At 49.7% G+C, this 19,677-nt stretch overlaps 1 pseudogene; it reads left to right on the forward strand.

Annotated features, from left to right (window-relative positions):
• Positions 1-8,740, forward strand: part of LOC124024846 — a 36,847-nt pseudogene extending 28,107 nt beyond the window's left edge.
• Positions 8,741-19,677: the final 10,937 nt, after the last annotated feature.

Raw genomic sequence — 19,677 nt, forward strand, 5'->3', positions numbered from 1 at the left:
CCCCAGACCTGTCTGGTTTCTCTCACCCTCTCTTTCTACCCCCCCCCCAGACCTGTCTGGTTTCTCTCACCCTCTCTTTCTACCCCCAGACCTGTCTGGTTTCTCTCACCCTCTCTTTCTACCCCCCAGACCTGTCTGGTTTCTCTCACCCTCTCTTTCTACCCCCCCCCCAGACCTGTCTGGTTTCTCTCACCCTCTCTTTCTACCCCCCAGACCTGTCTGGTTTCTCACCGTCTCTTTCTACCCCCAGACCTGTCTGGTTTCTCTCACCCTCTCTTTCTACCCCCCCCCCAGACCTGTCTGGTTTCTCTCACCCTCTCTTTCTACCCCCCAGACCTGTCTGGTTTCTCACCCTCTCTTTCTACCCCCAGACCTGTCTGGTTTCTCTCACCCTCTCTTTCTACCCCCCCCCCCCAGACCTGTCTGGTTTCTCTCACCCTCTCTTTCTACCCCCCCCCCGCCCAGACCTGTCTGGTTTCTCTCACCCTCTCTTTCTACCCCCCAGACCTGTCTGGTTTCTCACCCTCTCTTTCTACCCCCAGACCTGTCTGGTTTCTCTCACCCTCTCTTTCTACCCCCCCAGACCTGTCTGGTTTCTCTCACCCTCTCTTTCTACCCCCCCCAGACCTGTCTGGTTTCTCTCACCCTCTCTTTCTACCCCCCAGACCTGTCTGGTTTCTCTCACCCTCTCTTTCTACCCCCCAGACCTGTCTGGTTTCTCTCACCCTCTTGTTCCTCTTTCTACTACCCCCCTCCCTCAGACCTGTCTGGTTTCTCCCCACTCTAGAGCTGATGGTCTGTCTGGTTTCTGTCTCTTGGTCACTCCCTCTCTTGTTCTTGCTCTTTCTCTCCACCCTACACTCTTTCTCTTTCTGTCTCTGTCTCTCTCGCTCTGTCTCTCTCGCTCTGTCTCTCTCGCTCTGTCTCTCTCGCTCCGTCTCTCTCGCTCCGTCTCTCTCGCTCCGTCTCTCTCGCTCCGTCTCTCTCGCTCCGTCTCTCTCGCTCTGTCTCTCTCTCTGTCTCTCTCTCTTTCGCTCTGTCTCTCTCGCTCTGTCTCTCTCGCTCTGTCTCTCTCGCTCTGTCTCTCTCGCTCTGTCTCTCTCGCTCTGTCTCTCTCGCTCTGTCTCTCTCGCTCTCTCTCTCTGTCTCTCTCTGTCTCTCTCTGTCTCTCTCTGTCTCTCTCTCGCGCTCTGTCTGTCTCTTGCGCTCTGTCTGTCTCTCGTGCTCTGTCTGTCTCTCGCGCTCTGTCTGTCTCTCGCGCTCTGTCTGTCTCTCGCGCTCTGTCTGTCTCTCGCGCTCTGTCTGTCTCTCGCGCTCTGTCTGTCTCTCGCGCTCTGTCTCTCGCTCTCTCTCTCGCTCTGTCTCTCTCTCTCACTCTGTCTCTGTCTCTCTCTCTCACTCTGTCTCTGTCTCTCTCTCTCGCTCTGTCTCTCTCTCTCTCTCTCTCTCTCTCTCTCTCTCTCTCTCTCTCTCTCTCTCTCTCTGTCTCTCTCTGTCTCTCGCGCTCTGTCTCTCTCTCTCGCTCTGTCTCTCTCTCTCGCTCTGTCTCTCTCTCTCGCTCTGTCTCTCTCTCTCGCTCTGTCTCTCTCTCTTGCTCTCTCCCTCCCTCTTCGGTGGCAGGGGTTTCAGCATGTTTCGCTGACATGCTCTAGACAGGGGGTTTATTCAGCCGTGTGTGTGACTATTAGAAACCTATTGGTTTGGGCAGTGAATCACTCTGACAAAGACTTTAAAGCTGAAACCAGTTTTGATTTACACCTTGGATTTACTTCCTTCTGTTGATCCTGTTTTCGTCATCATTTCATGAACCCTGGTTGAACTGAGAGGTACAGCGAGACGGCGGCAGAGCCTGTCTGATACACACACACAGCCCAGGTGCTTTTGCTGTAATTGGGTCCTTTCCTCTGTGTCCTGCTGGGTCAGATGAACAGTCTGACAGATCAGACTCCTGCTAAGTGGTCTCCTCTCTCTCTCTCTCTCTCTCTCTCTCTCTCTCTGAATGGAGAGATGATTATGCTAACCAGGAGTGGCTGTGATGATGTCTCTAGGGTGGTGTAGTTCCTCTCTCTCTCTCTCTGTCTCTCTGAATGGAGGGTTGATTATGCTAACCAGGAGTGGTTGTGATGATGTCTCTAGGGTTGTGTAGTTCCTCTCTCTCTCTCTGAATGGAGAGATGATTATGCTAACCAGGAGTGGTTTTCATGATATCTCTAGGGTGGTGTCGTTCCTCTCTCTCTCTCTCTCTCTGAATGGAGAGATGATTATGCTAACCATGGAGTGGCTGTGATGATGTCTCTAGGGTGGTGTAGTTCCTCTCTCTCTCTGAATGGAGAGATGATTATGCTAACCATGGAGTGGCTGTGATGATGTCTCTAGGGTGGTGTAGTTCCTCTCTCTCTCTGAATGGAGAGATGATTATGCTAACCAGGAGTGGTTGTGATGATGTCTCTAGGGTGGTGTAGTTCCTCTCTCTCTCTCTCTCTCTCTCTCTGAATGGAGAGATGATTTTGCTAACCAGGAGTGGCTGTGATGATGTCTCTAGGGTGGTGTAGTTCCTCTCTCTCTCTCTGAATGGAGAGATGATTTTGCTAACCAGGAGTGGCTGTGATGATGTCTCTAGGGTGGTGGTGTTCCTCTCTCTCTCTCTCTCTCTCTCTCTCTGAATGGAGAGATGATTATGCTAACCATGGAGTGGTTTTGATGATATCTCTAGGGTGGTGTAGTTCCTCTCTCTCTCTGAATGGAGAGATGATTATGCTAACCAGGAGTGGTTGTGATGATGTCTCTAGGGTGGTGTAGTTCCTCTCTCTCTCTGAATGGAGAGATGATTATGCTAACCAGGAGTGGTTGTGATGATGTCTCTAGGGTGGTGTAGTTCCTCTCTCTCTCTCTCTCTCTGAATGGAGAGATGATTATGCTAACCAGGAGTGGTTGTGATGATGTCTCTAGGGTGGTGTAGTTCCTCTCTCTCTCTGAATGGAGAGATGATTATGCTAACCATGGAGTGGTTTTGATGATGTCTCTAGGGTGGTGTAGTTCCTCTCTCTCTCTCTCTCTCTGAATGGAGAGATGATTATGCTAACCAGGAGTGGTTTTGATGATATCTCTAGGGTGGTGTAGTTCCTCTCTCTCTCTCTCTCTCTGAATGGAGAGATGATTATGCTAACCATGGAGTGGTTTTGATGATGTCTCTAGGGTGGTGTAGTTTCTCTCTCTCTCTCTCTCTCTGAAAGGAGAGATGATTATGCTAACCAGGAGTGATTGTGATGATGTCTCTAGGGCAGGGGCAGGGGGTTGGGGGGCAGAAGGGTGGCGGGTTGGGAGGCAGGGGGTTGGGGGGCAGAAGGGTGGCGGGTTGGGAGGCAGGGGGTTGGGGGGCAGAAGGGTGGTGGGGTTGAGGGGGGGCAGAGGCAGGGAGGTGGGAGGCAGAGTGGTGGTGGGGTTGGGGGGCAGAGTGGTGATGAGGACTGAGGTACAGGAGGACTGATGAGGACTGAGGTGCAGTAGAACTGATGAGGACTGAGGTGCAGTAGAACTGATGAGGACTGAGGTGCAGTAGAACTGATGAGGACTGAGGTGCAGTAGAACTGACGAGGACTGAGGTACAGGAGGACTGATGAGGACTGAGGTACAGGAGGACTGATGAGGACTGAGGTGCAGTAGAACTGATGAGGACTGAGGTACAGGAGGACTGATGAGGACTGAGGTACAGTAGGACTGAGGTACAGGAGGACTGATGAGGACTGAGGTACAGTAGGACTGAGGTACAGTAGGACTGAGGTGCAGTAGGACTGTTGAGGACTGAGGTACAGGAGGACTGATGAGGACTGAGGTACAGTAGGACTGAGGTACAGTAGGACTGAGGTGCAGTAGGACTGTTGAGGACTGAGGTACAGTAGGACTGATGAGGATACTAATATGTGATGTGTGTTCCCTCCAGGAACTGGAGAACCTGAGGAAGCAAGCAGAGATCATCCCTCAACTCATGGCAGAGTGTGAGAGCATCACAGAGAAACTACAGGTACTTGAAGCCTAACCCCTACACCCTAAACACTAACCCCTCAACTCATGGCAGAGTGTGAGAGCATCACAGAGAAACTACAGGTACTTGAAGCCTAACCCCTACACCCTAAACACTAACCCCTCAACTCATGGCAGAGTGTGAGAGCATCACAGAGAAACTACAGGTACTTCCAGCCAATAAGCTGGAACTGTGAGTCTCCCTCTCTCTCTCTCTCTCTCTGTCTCTCTCTGTCTCTCTGTCTCTCTCTCTCTCTCTCTCTCTCTCTCTCTCTCTCTCTCTCTCTCTCTCTCTCTCTCTCTCTCTCTGTCTCTCAAGCAGCAGATCCAGATTGTTCCATTACATTATGCACACACACACACACACCTATTGTTTGTTGTCAGTGTTCATTGAGTCTCTAACAAGTTAATGTTACTGGGTTTATTCTGAATATTCCACATGGTTCTGTATGAATAACAGGTCCATTCGTGTTCTATTTACAACTATAATGAGGATACTGTATATCATGTTAAATGGTTGCTATGATCCACACTGTTATTAAAAGGTATTGTCTCCTAGAGAATAGAGTGGAGAGTTACATTCTCAACAATGGAAACGAGTTGGATCACAGTTCTATTTGAATCACAGTTCTATTTGAATTACAGTTCTATTTGAATCACAGTTCTATTTGAATCACAGTTCTATTTGAATTACAGTTCTATTTGAATCACAGTTCTATTTGAATCACAGTTCTATTTGAATCACAGTTCTATTTGAATTACAGTTCTATTTGAATCACAGTTCTATTTGAATCACAGTTCTATTTGAATCACAGTTCTATTTGAATTACAGTTCTATTTGAATCACAGTTCTATTTGAATCACAGTTCTATTTGAATTACAGTTCTATTTGAATCACAGTTCTATTTGAATCACAGTTCTATTTGAATCACAGTTCTGTTGGATCACAGTTCTATTTGAAGCACAGTTCTATTGAAGCACAGTTCTATTTGAATCACAGATCCATTGAATCACAGATCCATTGAATCACAGTTCTATTTTAAGCACAGTTCTATTTGAAGCACAGTATCAGTAGTGGCTGGTCCAGTGGTCTCTGTATTTAAAGCAGGTTGTATCCATTCTATTAACTCTAGCTCTATACCAGACAGTATCAGTAGTGTCTGGTCCAGTGGTCTCTCTATTTAAAGCAGGTTGTATCCATTCTATTAACTCTAGCTCTATACCAGACAGTATCAGTAGTGTCTGGTCCAGTGGTCTCTCTATTTAAAGCAGGTCTCCCACACAGTGATCAGGTTTCAACAGTCAGCTGAGAAATGCCACCAGGCACCAGTTTAGACCTCCTATTTTAGCCCTCTCTCTCCCTCTCTCCCCCTCTCCCTTTCTCTCTTGCTCCCTCCCCCCCTTGCTCACTCCCTCTTGCTCTCTCTCCCTCCCCCTCTCTCCCCTCCCCCTCTCCCTCCCTCCTCCTCTCCCTCTCGCTTTCTCTCTTGCTCCCTCCCCTTCTCGCTCCCTCAGCCTCTCGCTCGCTCCCTCCGCCTCTCGCTCGCTCCCTCAGCCTCTCGCTCGCTCCCTCAGCCTCTCGCTCGCTCCCTCAGCCTCTCGCTCGCTCCCTCCGCCTCTCGCTCGCTCCCTCCGCCTCTCGCTCGCTCCCTCAGCCTCTCGCTCGCTCCCTCAGCCTCTCGCTCGCTCCCTCAGCCTCTCGCTCGCTCCCTCAGCCTCTCGCTCGCTCCCTCAGCCTCTCGCTCGCTCCCTCCGCCTCTCGCTCGCTCCCTCCGCCTCTCGCTCGCTCCCTCAGCCTCTCGCTCGCTCCCTCCGCCTCTCGCTCGCTCCCTCCGCCTCTCGCTCGCTCCCTCCGCCTCTCGCTCGCTCCCTCCCTCAGCCTCACGCTCGCTCCCTCAGCCTCTCGCTCGCTCCCTCCCCTTCTCGCTCCCTCCCCTTCTCGCTCCCTCCCCTTCTCGCTCCCTCCCCTTCTCGCTCCCTCCCCTTCTCGCTCCCTCAGCCTCTCGCTCGCTCCCTCCGCCTCTCGCTCGCTCCCTCCCTCAGCCTCACGCTCGCTCCCTCAGCCTCTCGCTCGCTCCCTCCCCTTCTCGCTCCCTCCCCTTCTCGCTCCCTCCGCCTCTCGCTCCCTCCGCCTCTCGCTCCCTCCCCTTCTCGCTCCCTCCGCCTCTCGCTCCCTCCGCCTCTCGCTCCCTCCGCCTCTCGCTCCCTCCCTCCGCCTCTCGCTCCCTCAGCCTCTCGCTCGCTCCCTCCGCCTCTCGCTCCCTCAGCCTCTCGCTCCCTCAGCCTCTCGCTCCCTCAGCCTCTCGCTCGCTCCCTCAGCCTCTCGCTCCCTCCGCCTCTCGCTCGCTCCCTCCGCCTCTCGCTCCCTCAGCCTCTCGCTCGCTCCCTCCGCCTCTCTCGCTCCCTCAGCCTCTCGCTCGCTCCCTCAGCCTCTCGCTCGCTCCCTCAGCCTCTCGCTCGCTCCCTCAGCCTCTCGCTCGCTCCCTCAGCCTCTCGCTCGCTCCCTCAGCCTCTCGCTCGCTCCCTCAGCCTCTCGCTCGCTCCCTCCGCCTCTCGCTCGCTCCCTCCCTCAGCCTCACGCTCGCTCCCTCCCTCAGCCTCACGCTCGCTCCCTCAGCCTCTCGCTCGCTCCCTCCCCTTCTCGCTCCCTCAGCCTCACGCTCGCTCCCTCAGCCTCTCGCTCGCTCCCTCCCCTTCTCGCTCCCTCCCCTTCTCGCTCCCTCCGCCTCTCGCTCCCTCCGCCTCTCGCTCCCTCAGCCTCTCGCTCCCTCAGCCTCTCGCTCCCTCCGCCTCTCGCTCCCTCCGCCTCTCGCTCCCTCCGCCTCTCGCTCCCTCAGCCTCTCGCTCGCTCCCTCAGCCTCTCGCTCGCTCCCTCAGCCTCTCGCTCGCTCCCTCAGCCTCTCGCTCGCTCCCTCAGCCTCTCGCTCGCTCCCTCAGCCTCTCGCTCGCTCCCTCAGCCTCTCGCTCGCTCCTCAGCCTCTCGCTCGCTCCCTCCCTCAGCCTCACGCTCGCTCCCTCCCTCTCCTCAGCCTCACCCTTCTCGCTCCCTCAGCCTCTCGCTCGCTCCCTCAGCCCCTTCTCGCTCCCTCCCCTTCTCGCTCCCTCCCCTCTCGCCTCTCGCTCCCTCCGCCTCTCGCTCCCTCCGCCTCTCGCTCCCTCGCCTCAGCCTCTCGCTCGCTCCCTCAGCCTCTCGCTCGCTCCCTCAGCCTCTCGCTCGCTCCCTCCGCCTCTCGCTCGCTCCCTCCCTCAGCCTCACGCTCGCTCCCTCAGCCTCTCGCTCGCTCCCTCCCCTTCTCGCTCCCTCCCCTTCTCGCTCGCTCCCTCCGCCTCTCGCTCCCTCCGCCTCTCGCTCCCTCCGCCTCTCGCTCCCTCAGCCTCTCGCTCGCTCCCTCCGCCTCTCGCTCCCTCAGCCTCTCGCTCCCTCAGCCTCTCGCTCCCTCAGCCTCTCCCTCCCTCAGCCTCTCGCTCGCTCCCTCCGCCTCTCGCTCGCTCCCTCCGCCTCTCGCTCCCTCAGCCTCTCGCTCCCTCAGCCTCTCCCTCCCTCAGCCTCTCGCTCGCTCCCTCAGCCTCTCGCTCGCTCCCTCAGCCTCTCGCTCGCTCCCTCAGCCTCTCGCTCGCTCCCTCAGCCTCTCGCTCGCTCCCTCAGCCTCTCGCTCGCTCCCTCCGCCTCTCGCTCGCTCCCTCCCTCAGCCTCACGCTCGCTCCCTCAGCCTCTCGCTCGCTCCCTCCCCTTCTCGCTCCCTCCCCTTCTCGCTCCCTCCCCTTCTCGCTCCCTCCGCCTCTCGCTCCCTCCGCCTCCCGCTCGCTCCCTCCGCCTCTCGCTCGCTCCCTCCGCCTCTCACTCCCTCCCCTTCTCGCTCCCTCAGCCTCTCGCTCCCTCCGCCTCTCACTCCCTCAGCCTCTCGCTCCCTCAGCCTCTCGCTCCCTCAGCCTCTCGCTCCCTCCCTCCGCCTCTCACTCCCTCCCCTTCTCGCTCCCTCAGCCTCTCGCTCCCTCCGCCTCTCACTCCCTCAGCCTCTCACTCCCTCAGCCTCTCGCTCCCTCAGCCTCTCGCTCCCTCCGCCTCTCGCTCCCTCCGCCTCTCGCTCCCTCCGCCTCTCGCTCCCTCAGCCTCTCGCTCCCTCCGCCTCTCGCTCCCTCAGCCTCTCGCTCGCTCCCTCCGCCTCTCGCTCGCTCCCCCTTTCGTTCTCTCTCCCCCTGTTCTCTCCCCCTCCATATTCTCTCAAGCTAATAAACGTTCTAAATTAGCGACTAATATACATTATTGTCTCTTATCTGTAGGCTGAGGTGAAAGTTATAGTTATTTACAACATTATGGCAGTATCTAACTTCATATTTCCAATCTCTTTAGACAGCTGAGGTGAATTTAAAACGTTATTATATCAGTAATCTAACTCCATAATCTCTGTGTCTTTAGGCTGCTGAGGTGAAGAACAAGGACCTGGAGGATAGGATGGAGGGTCTTCAGGCCGACATCGAGGACAGCCAGTCCAAGCAGGGCAACATGAAGGGAGAGCTGAAGAAGTTCATGGACGTCCTGGATGGGAAGATTGATGAGCTGCACGAGTTCAGGCAGGGCCTGTCCAAACTAGGGGTGGATAACTGAGGGAGGAAGAGACAGAGGAGAGGAGAGAGGGATGGAGGGATGACCGGTTAGAGATGGAGGTTTTAGAAATACCTTCAGGACAGGACTTTGTGGCGCCACGCCCCAAAGTGGAGACCACACTGAACCAATCAGCTGTAAACACACTACACAGTACAGAGAGGGAGGGGGGGGGGGGGGGGTTGGGAGAGGCCAGGGCAGGCAGGGGATCACCTGATGGTTCCATCTGGTGTATCAGTCAGTCAGTGTTCTGGAACTAGAACCTACAGTCTTCTCTCTGGTTACTGCTCTGTCTCTGTGGGGGGAGACAGGTTCCAGTTCTAGAACAGGTGACAGGTTCTATAGTTCTGTCTGTTGTTTCTACAGGCTGAACTAAGAGGGAAGAAAGGCTTTAAAAAGGGCTACATGTATTTAAACTACAGCTAATGCAGTACAACAACAGATACGTAATGATCCCACACTATCCTACTGGTCTCTTTATGACGTGAGGGAAATATAGAAGAGATATATACTTTTTAACACTTGTCTTTATATTGTTGCTTCATGTCGATCTCAGGTGTGTTTAAAGACAGTTTGTTACTTGTTAGTTAATATGTGAATACATGACACGGCGGTGTCATCAAGTGCCTCAGGAGAACCGGCCAAACTAGACGGATGATGACCATGCATCACCATAGTAACGCACTAATTAAATATTGCTATGAAAATTAAACATGCTTAAACCATTATTTAAGGACTCCTAGTAGTGTGACAACCACAACAGGACAACCACCACAACAACAACAGCCACCACAACAATGACAACAACAACACACACGACGACAACAACAGGACGACATCAACAGGACAATAACATCAACAACATGAAGACAACAACACGACGACATCAACAGGACAATAACATCAACAACATGATGACGACGACAACAACAACAGGACAAAATGAGAAGAGGAGAAAAAAGGAGAAAAATCTTGTTTGAAAAAAGTAGTTCTGTTGATGACGTCATAATGACGATGACGTCATCATGACGAGACCGTGAAAAGGGAATGAACAGATGTTTGGTTCAATAACAGAAGTTTCAAGGGTTTCGGGAAAACATTAACGTTTCGAATCTGCAGCACTGTAATGTAATGCGCATAAGAAATGAAGACGAGGCTCCTTTTTAGAAATGTGAATAGATGAAACCAGGACTTTATAGTCCGAGGAGGCAGAGAAACCCTAAACTATGCTAGATAACCCATTTGTAACGAGTGCAATGTTTAATGAGGATTTCGCATGTGTGTAATACTTCTTTCTGTCAGAATATTTCTTTCTGTCAGTTTTCTAGAACAAAAGTATGAAGTATGTCTTTAAAATCTGTTGTTCACATAGGATATGTGCTTCCTCCACTACTTTGGTCTGTTTGTTTTATTAGTCTGGTCCGTGGGGATATTTTAGGGGGGACTTGGTTGTTGCTGCTGGCTGGGTGAACTATAAACTAGGAACTATGGGGAAGAATACTTTATGAACACAACACATGATCTGGGCCTTTAAATCAACCCTGTCAGATCTCTTTAGTTTGACTTATTCTGCTGATTTTCTTTGTGTTTGTGCCTCTCCCATTAAGTCTCTCTCTCTATGGAAGTGGCCCCAGTATATATGACAACATTACCTTCATGTGTGGATGTTTCTCTACAGATATATTCTATGTACCAATTTTTATATAATATTTTGGGAGCGGGTATGGTGTGATGATATTATATTATATATATTATTATTATTATTATTAAATATTATATATTATATAGTCCCTCCGTTTAAAAACTAAACGCACCCAGAAGTCTGCCTTTTACAGAACGCAGTCATGATCAATTATATTTGAATATTGTACTACAGACACGTCTTGTTGTGGGACATCTGTGAGTAACACCATGATACAAGTGGATAGATTTCTATCACTTGTTTTGAGAAATGTTTTCACAAGATGGGAGTGTGTCTACGGACGGACTATATAACTTTCCCCTGTTCCTCGTGTAACCATGACATCCTCTGTGTGTACAGACTTCCAATAGGCTGAACCTGATCCATATAGCACCTTCTCCTTCCTGTCAATCAAAATGACTCCACTTCTGTGACTCCTGGTCAATATTGTACCGTATGGAATTGACAGTTGTTAAAAGTTTAAAAGTTGTTAAAAGTTTAATTACAAATATGTGGTCTGTGACTCTTCTGTCTCCATGCACTGAAGCATATTGTTTACGCACTGAAGCATCATGCTGTGTCATCTGGTCATTGTGAAGCTAGCCTGATCCCAGATCTGTTTTGTGGTCAGTGTTTCTTCTCTCTCCATACATTTCAACAAGGCCCTGAAGCATCATGCTGTGTCATCTGGTCATTGTGAAGCTAGCCTGATCCCAGATCTGTTTTGTGGTCAGTGTTTCTTCTCTCTCCATACATTTCAACAAGGCCCTGAAGCATCATGCTGTGTCATCTGGTCATTGTGAAGCTAGCCTGATCCCAGATCTGTTTTGTGGTCAGTGTTTATTCTCTCTCCATACATTTCAACAAGGCCCTGAAGCATCATGCTGTGTCATCTGGTCATTGTGAAGCTAGCCTGATCCCAGATCTGTTTTGTGGTCAGTGTTTATTCTCTCTCCATACATTTCAACAAGGCCCTGAAGCATCATGCTGTGTCATCTGGTCATTGTGAAGCTAGCCTGATCCCAGATCTGTTTTGTGGTCAGTGTTTCTTCTCTCTCCATACATTTCAACAAGGCCCTGAAGCATCATGCTGTGTCATCTGGTCATTGTGAAGCTAGCCTGATCCCAGATCTGTTTTGTGGTCAGTGTTTATTCTCTCTCCATACATTTCAACAAGGCCCTGAAGCATCATGCTGTGTCATCTGGTCATTGTGAAGCTAGCCTGATCCCAGATCTGTTTTGTGGTCAGTGTTTATTCTCTCTTCATACATTTCAACAAGGCGCTGAAGCATATTGTTTACTTAATAAGGTTCGAGGAGGTGCGGTATACGACACAACGCGGAGTGCCTGGATACAGCCATGTATTGGTCATATATCACAAACCCCCTTATTGCTATTATTTATTATTATTATTATTATTTCACCTTTATTTAACGAGGAAAGCCATATAAAGGTAGGCCAGTTGAGAACAAGTTCTCATTTACAACTGTGACATGGCCAAGATAAAGCAAAGCAGTGCGACACAAACAACAACACAGAGTTACACATGGAGTAAATAAACATACAGTCAATAACACAATAGAAAAGTATATATTCAGTGTGTGCAAATGAGGTAAGATAAGGGAGGTAAAGGCAATAAATAGGCCATGGTGGCGAAGTAAATACAATGTAGCAATTAAACACTGGAGTGATATATGTGCAGAATGTGTAGAGATACTGGGGTGCAAAGGATCAAAAAAATAAAAACAATACAGGGATGAGGTAGTTGGGTGGGCTATTTACAGATGGGCTATGTACAGGTGCAATGATCTGTAAGCTGCTCTGACAAGCTGGTGCTTAAAGTTAGTGAGGGAGATATGAGTCTCCAGCTTCAGTGATTTCTGCTATTCGTTCCAGTCATTGGCAGCAGAGAACTGGAAGGAAAGGCGGCCAAACGAGGAATTGGCTTTGGGGATGACCAGTGAAATATACCTGCTGGAGTGCGTACTACGAGTGGGTGTTGCTATGGTGACCAGTGAGCTGAGATAAGGCTTGGCTTTACCTAGAAAAGACTTATAGATGACCTGGAGCCAGTGGGTTTGACGACGAATATGATGCGAGGGCCAGCCAACGAGAGCATACAGGTCGCAGGGGTGGGTAGTATATGGGGCTTTGGTGACAAAATGGATGGCAATGTGATAGACTGTATCCAGTTTGCTGAGTAGAGTGTTGGAGTCTGTTTTGTAAATGACATCGCCGAAGTCGAGGATCGGTAGGATAGTCAGTTTTATGAGGGTATGTTTGGCAGCAAGAGTGAAGGATGCTTTGATGTAGAATAGGAGGCCGATTCTAGATTTAATTTTGGATTGGAGATGCTTTGCTCTTGTACACATCTGGACAAACTTTTGAGTGCTTTTGGTGACACAGACAGCATTATCTTCAGCCTCCAGGAGGCTGAAGAACTTTGGCTTGTCACGAAAGCTGTCTGTGTGGGTGGACCAATTCATTTTGTCCGTGATGTGTATGGACTGTCGGGCTGTATCACCGCCTGGTACGGCAACTGCTCCGCCCACAACCGTAAGGCTCTCCAGAGGGTAGTGAGTGTGTTCACAACGCATCACCAGGGGCAAACTACCTGCCCTCCAGGACACCTACACCACCCGATGTTACAGGAAGGCCAAAAAGATCATCAAGGACATCAACCACCCGAGCCACTGCCTGTTCACCCCGCTATCATCCAGAAGGCGAGGTCAGTACAGGTGCATCAAAGCTGGGACCGAGAGACTGAAAAACAGCTTCTATCTCAAGGCCATCAGACTGTTAAACAGCCACCACTAACATTGAGTGGCTGCTGCCAACATACTGACTCAACTCCAGCCACTTTAATAATAATTAATGTATATACTGTACTCTATATCATCTACTGCATCTTGCCTTCTTTATGAAATACATGTATCACTAGCCACTTTGTTTACATACCCTACATTACTCATCTCATATGTATATACTGTACTATGCCACTCATCTCATATGTATATACTGTACTCGATATCATCTACTGCATCTTGCCTTCTTTATGAAATACATGTATCACTAGCCACTTTGTTTACATACCCTACATTACTCATCTCATATGTATATACTGTACTCGATATCATCTACTGCATCTTGCCTATGCCGTTCTGTACCATCACTCATTCATATATCGTTATGTACATATTCTTTATCCCTTTACACTTGTGTGTATAAGGTAGTAGTTGTGAAACTGTTAGGTTAGATTACTTGTTGGATATTACTGCATTGTCGGAACTAGAAGCACAAGCATTTCGCTACACTCGAATTAACATATGTGTATGTGACAAATAAAATTGGATTTGATTTGAGTGAGTCTTAAATGTGAGCCTGGAAGGAGAGTTTACAGTCTAACCAGACACCAAGGTATTTGTAGATGTCCACATATTCTAAGTCAGAACCGTCCAGAGTAGTGATGCTGGACGGGCGGGCAGGTGCAGGCAGTGATCGGTTGAATAGCATGCATTTAGTTTTACTTGTATTTATGAGCAGTTGGAGGCCACGGAAGGAGAGTTGTATGGCGTTGAAGCTTGCCTGGAGGGTTGTTAACACTGTGTCCAAAGAAGGGCCAGAAGTATTCAGAATGGTGTCGTCTGCGTAGAGGTGGATCAGAGACTCACCAGCAGCAAGAGCGACATCATTGATGTATACAGAGAAGAGAGTTGACCTGAGAATTTAACCCTGTGGCCCCATAGAGACTGCCAGAGGTCCAGACAACAGACCCTCCGATTTGACACACTGAACTGTCTGAAAAGTAGTTGGTGAACCAGGCAAGGCAGTCATTTGAGAAACCAAGGCTGTTGAGTCTGCCGATAAGAATGTGGTGATTGACAGAGTCGAAAGCCTTGGCCAGGTCGATGAATACAGCTGCACAGTATTGTCTCTTGTCGATGGAGGTTATATCGTTTAGGACCTTGAGCGTGGCCGCAGCAGCTTTCCAATCTTTGAAGATCTCCGACGATACGAAAGAGAGGTTGAACAGGCTATAAACTGGTTACCAATGTAATTAGAGCAGTAAAAATACATGTTTTGTCATACCCATGGTATATGGTTTGATATACCACGGCTGTCAGCCAATCAGCATTCAGGGTTCGACCCACCGAGTTTATAAAGACGAACTAATCATTCTGTGTCATCTGGTCATTGTGAAGCTAGCCTGATCCCAGATCTGTTTGTGTTGTCTTGCAAACTGATCAACTCTGAAATCTAACCAGCTAGTGTAGGTTTCTCCAACTCTGGTCTTACTGCTGGGATAGAACAACAAGCTGCCTACCTGGAAGCTCTCCAGGAAAATGGAAACTGACAACTCAGCTTCTCTCTAACACAGCTTGGTAGCGCTGCACGGTATCTGTCTGTAACACAGCTTGGTACCACTGCACGGTATCTGTCTGTAACACAGCTTGGTACCACTGCACGGTATCTGTCTGTAACACAGCTTGGTACCACTGCACGGTATCTGTCTGTAACACAGCTTGGTACCACTGCACGGTATCTGTCTGTAACACAGCTTGGTACCACTGCACGGTATCTGTCTGTAACACAGCTTGGTATCACTGCACGGTATCTGTCTGTAACACAGCTTGGTACCACTGCACGGTATCTGTCTGTAACACAGCTTGGTACCACTGCACGGTATCTCTCTAACACAGCTTGGTACCACTGCACGGTATCTCTCTAACACAGCTTGGTACCACTGCACGGTATCGGTCTGTAACACAGCTTGGTACCTCTGCACAGTATCTGTCTGTAACACAGCTTGGTACCACCACTGCACGGTATCTCTCTCGGTCTGTAACACAGCTTGGTACCACCACTGTCACGGTATCTCTAACAGCTTGGTACCACTGCACGGTATCTCTCTAACACAGCTTGGTACCACTGCACGGTATCTGTCTGTAACACAGCTTGGTACCGCTGCACGGTATCGGTCTGTAACACAGCTTGGTACCACTGCACAGTATCTGTCTAACACAGCTTGGCACCACTGCACGGTATCTCTCTAACAGCTTGGTACCACTGCACGGTATCTCTCTAACACAGCTTGGTACCACTGCACGGTATCTGTCTGTAACACAGCTTGGTACCGCTGCACGGTATCTGTCTGTAACACAGCTTGGTACCACTGCACCACTGGTATCTCTAACACAGCTTGGTACCACACAGTATCTGTCTAACACAGTACCACTGCACGGTATCTGTCTAACACAGCTTGGTACCACTGCACAGTATCTGTAACACAGCTACCACTGCACAGTATCTGTCTAACACAGCTTGGCACCACTGCACGGTATCTCTCTAACACAGCTTGGTACCACTGCACAGTATCTGTCTGTAACACAGCTTGGTACCACTGCACGGTATCTGTCTGTAACACAGCTTAACTACTGCACGGTATCTATCTAACACAGCTTGGCACCACTGTCTAACACAGATATCTGTCTGTAACACAGCTTGGTAACACCGCTGCACGGTATCTGTCTGTAACACAGCTTGGTACCACTGCATGGTATCTCTCTAACACAGCTTGGTACCACTGCACGGTATCTGTCTAACACAGCTTGGTACCACTGCACGGTATCTGTCTAACACAGCTTGGTACCGCTGCACTGCACGGTATCTGTCTGTAACACAGCTTGGTAGCGCTGCACGGTATCTGTCTGTAACACATTTTGGTACCGCTGCATGGTATCTGTCTAACACAGCTTGGCACCACTGCACGGTATCTGTCTAACACAGCTTGGTACTGCTGCACAGTATCTGTCTAACACAGCTTGGTACCGCTGCATGGTATCTGTCTGTAACACAGCTTGGTACCGCTGCACGGTGTCTGTCTGTAACACAGCTTGGTACCACTGCACGGTATCTGTCTAACACAGCTTGGTACCACTGCACGGTATCTGTCTGTAACACAGCTTGGTACTGCTGCACGGTATCTGTCTGTAACACAGCTTGGTACCGCTGCACGGTGTCTGTCTGTAACACAGCTTGGTACCGCTGCACGGTATCTGTCTGTAACACAGCTTGGTACCACTGCACGGTATCTGTCTGTAACACAGCTTGGTACTGCTGCACGGTATCTGTCTGTAACACAGCTTGGTACCGCTGCATGGTATCTGTCTAACACAGCTTGGTACCACTGCACGGTATCTGTCTAACACAGCTTGGTACCACTGCACAGTATCTGTCTAACACAGCTTGGTACCGTTGCACAGTATCTGTCTAACACAGCTTGGTACCACTGCACGGTATCTCTCTAATAAAGCTTAACCACCTGCCATCTCCCAGCAGACCAACAGTGTTCTCTCTAGTACTGGACACTGTCTGTCTGACTGGCTCCTATCAACCTCCTCTCTAGGATAGAGAAAGTGGGAGTTTGGACTGAACTCTGTGCTCCTAGGGATGTTTCTCAATACGTTTCCTGTGGCTTCCTCTCCCTCTCCTCCTGTGAGTGTTAATGGAAGAAAGACAAGGGTTCATCTCAAGTCTTCAGTAGCTTCCTCTACTTTTCCCTCCTCCCCCTTGTCTATCACCAGGGCAGTCGCTTTCACCCATCCAGTTCTTTCACAGACTGATACAGGTAGAGAAGGTGAGGATCATTCAGGTAGAGGAGGTGAGGATCATTCAGGTAGAGGAGGAGAGGATCATTCAGGTAGAGGAGGTGAGGATCATTCAGGTAGAGGAGGTGAGGATCATTCAGGTAGAAGAGGTGAGGATCATTCAGGTAGAGGAGGTGAGGATCATTCAGGTAGAGGAGGAGAGGATCATTCAGGTAGAGGAGGTGAGGATCATTCAGGTAGAGGATCATTCAGGTAGAGGATCATTCAGGTAGAGGAGGAGAGGATCATTCAGGTAGAGGAGGAGAGGATCATTCAGGTAGAGGATCATTCAGGTAGAGGATCATTCAGGTAGAGGAGGTGAGGTTCCTTCAGGTAGAGGAGGAGAGGATCCTTCAGGTAGAGGATCATTCAGGTAGAGGAGGAGAGGATCATTCAGGTAGAGGAGGTGAGGATCATTCAGGTAGAGGAGGTGAGGATCATTCAGGTAGAGGAGGAGAGGATCATTCAGGTAGAGGAGGAGAGGTTCCTTCAGGTAGAGGAGGAGAGGTTCCTTCAGGTAGAGGAGGTGAGGATCATTCAGGTAGAGGAGGTGAGGATCATTCAGGTAGAGGAGGTGAGGATCATTCAGGTATAGGAGGAGAGGATCATTCAGGTAGAGGAGGTGAGGATCATTCAGGTAGAGGAAGAGAGGATCATTCAGGTAGAGGAGGAGAGGATCATTCAGGTAGAGGAGGAGAGGAGGAGAGGATCTTCAGGTAGAGGAGGTGAGGATCATTCAGGTAGAGGATCATTCAGGTAGAGGAGGAGAGGATCATTCAGGTAGAGGAGGAGAGGTTCCTTCAGGTAGAGGATCATTCAGGTAGAGGATCATTCAGGTAGAGGAGGTGAGGATCATTCAGGTAGGATTCCTTCAGGTAGAGGAGGTGAGGATCCCTAGCTACTCCCCACGTCTTCTCATCATGGAAATGGTTGCAGTGGTGGAAGTTGCCTAGGCAACTTGATCCACTCACTCGCGTATTGATTTAACTCTTGTTGTAAAGTGGCTCTGTGGAAATTATTGACTGTCGTACAGACACCCCTGTCCAGGGATCCCCCTTCTCCAAGCTCTCCTCTTTCTCTCTCCCTTTCTCTGCCCCCTTCTCCAAGCTCTCCCTCTTTCTCTCTCCCTTTCTCTGCCCCCCTTCTCCAAGCTCTCCCTCTTTCTCTCTCCCTTTCTCTGCCCCCCTTCTCCAAGCTCTCCTCTTTCTCTCTCCCTTTCTCTGCCCCCCTTCTCCAAGCTCTCCCTCTTTCTCTCTCCCTTTCTCTCCCCCCCTTCTCCAAGCTCTCCCTCTTTCTCTCTCCCTTTCTCTCTCCCTCTCTTGGATATATTTCATTAGCTCTGAAAATCAATCATCCCTTTCACAACAAATTAGACTCATGGATGTTTGTTTCCCCTCATATAACCTTGTATTGCGCCCAACACTCCAACATGCAGGGAGAGGTCAGCTGTGGTTGTGTTGTCATGGCAAATGTGTAGGAGGTCAACTGTACAGTTCTAGAACGTAGAATCCTTTTTTTCTTTTATTGCTTCACCAGCACTTCCTGGGAGGAAAGTGATGCATTGTGGTTATGTTCTAAGCAAAGAGTATTTGAAATAGAAATTGCAGCACACCAGTAATATTTTATGCTTCACGTTTTTTTTTTCAAATATTGATTTTATTTATTCATCCATGCAGCTGGATTTACATAATAAACTTCCTGGTCTGGCGACCAAATATTAAGATTGCTCTTTCCATGACAGACTCACCAAGTGAATCCAGGTCAAAGCTATATGATCCCTTATTGATGTCACTTAAATCCACTTCAATCAGTGTAGATGCAGGGGAGGAGACGGGTTAAAGAAGGATTTATAAGCCTTGAGACATTCATTGTGTATGTGTTGCCATTCAGGGCATTGTGTATGTGTTACCATTCAGGGCATTGTGTATGTGTTACCATTCAGGGCATTGTGTATGTGTTACCATTCAGGGCATTGTGTATGTGTTACCATTCAGGGCATTGTGTATGTGTTACCATTCAGGGCATTGTGTATGTGTTACCATTCAGGGCATTGTGTATGTGTTACCATTCAGGGCATTGTGTATGTGTTACCATTCAGGGGGTGGAGGGGCATTGTGTATGTGTTACCATTCAGGGGGTGGAGGGGCATTGTGTATGTGTTACCATTCAGGGCATTGTGTATGTGTTGCCATTCAGGGCATTGTGTATGTGTTACCATTCAGGGGGTGGAGGGGCATTGTGTATGTGTTACCATTCAGGGGGTGGAGGGGCATTGTGTATGTGTTACCATTCAGGGCATTGTGTATGTGTTACCATTCAGGGCATTGTGTATGTGTTACCATTCAGGGCATTGTGTATGTGTTACCATTCAGGGCATTGTGTATGTGTTACCATTCAGGGCATTGTGTATGTGTTACCATTCAGGGGCATTGTGTATGTGTTACCATTCAGGGCATTGTGTATGTGTTACCATTCAGGGCATTGTGTATGTGTTACCATTCAGGGGCATTGTGTATGTGTTACCATTCAGGGCATTGTGTATGTGTTACCATTCAGGGCATTGTGTATGTGTTACCATTCAGGGCATTGTGTATGTGTTGCCATTCAGGGCATTGTGTATGTGTTACCATTCAGGGCATTGTGTATGTGTTACCATTCAGGGGGTGAAGGGGCATTGTGTATGTGTTACCATTCAGGGCATTGTGTATGTGTTGCCATTCAGGGCA

The sequence above is a fragment of the Oncorhynchus gorbuscha genome, unplaced genomic scaffold, assembly GCF_021184085.1.
Source record: "Oncorhynchus gorbuscha isolate QuinsamMale2020 ecotype Even-year unplaced genomic scaffold, OgorEven_v1.0 Un_scaffold_2032, whole genome shotgun sequence".
Classification (NCBI taxonomy): Eukaryota; Metazoa; Chordata; class Actinopteri; order Salmoniformes; family Salmonidae; genus Oncorhynchus; species Oncorhynchus gorbuscha.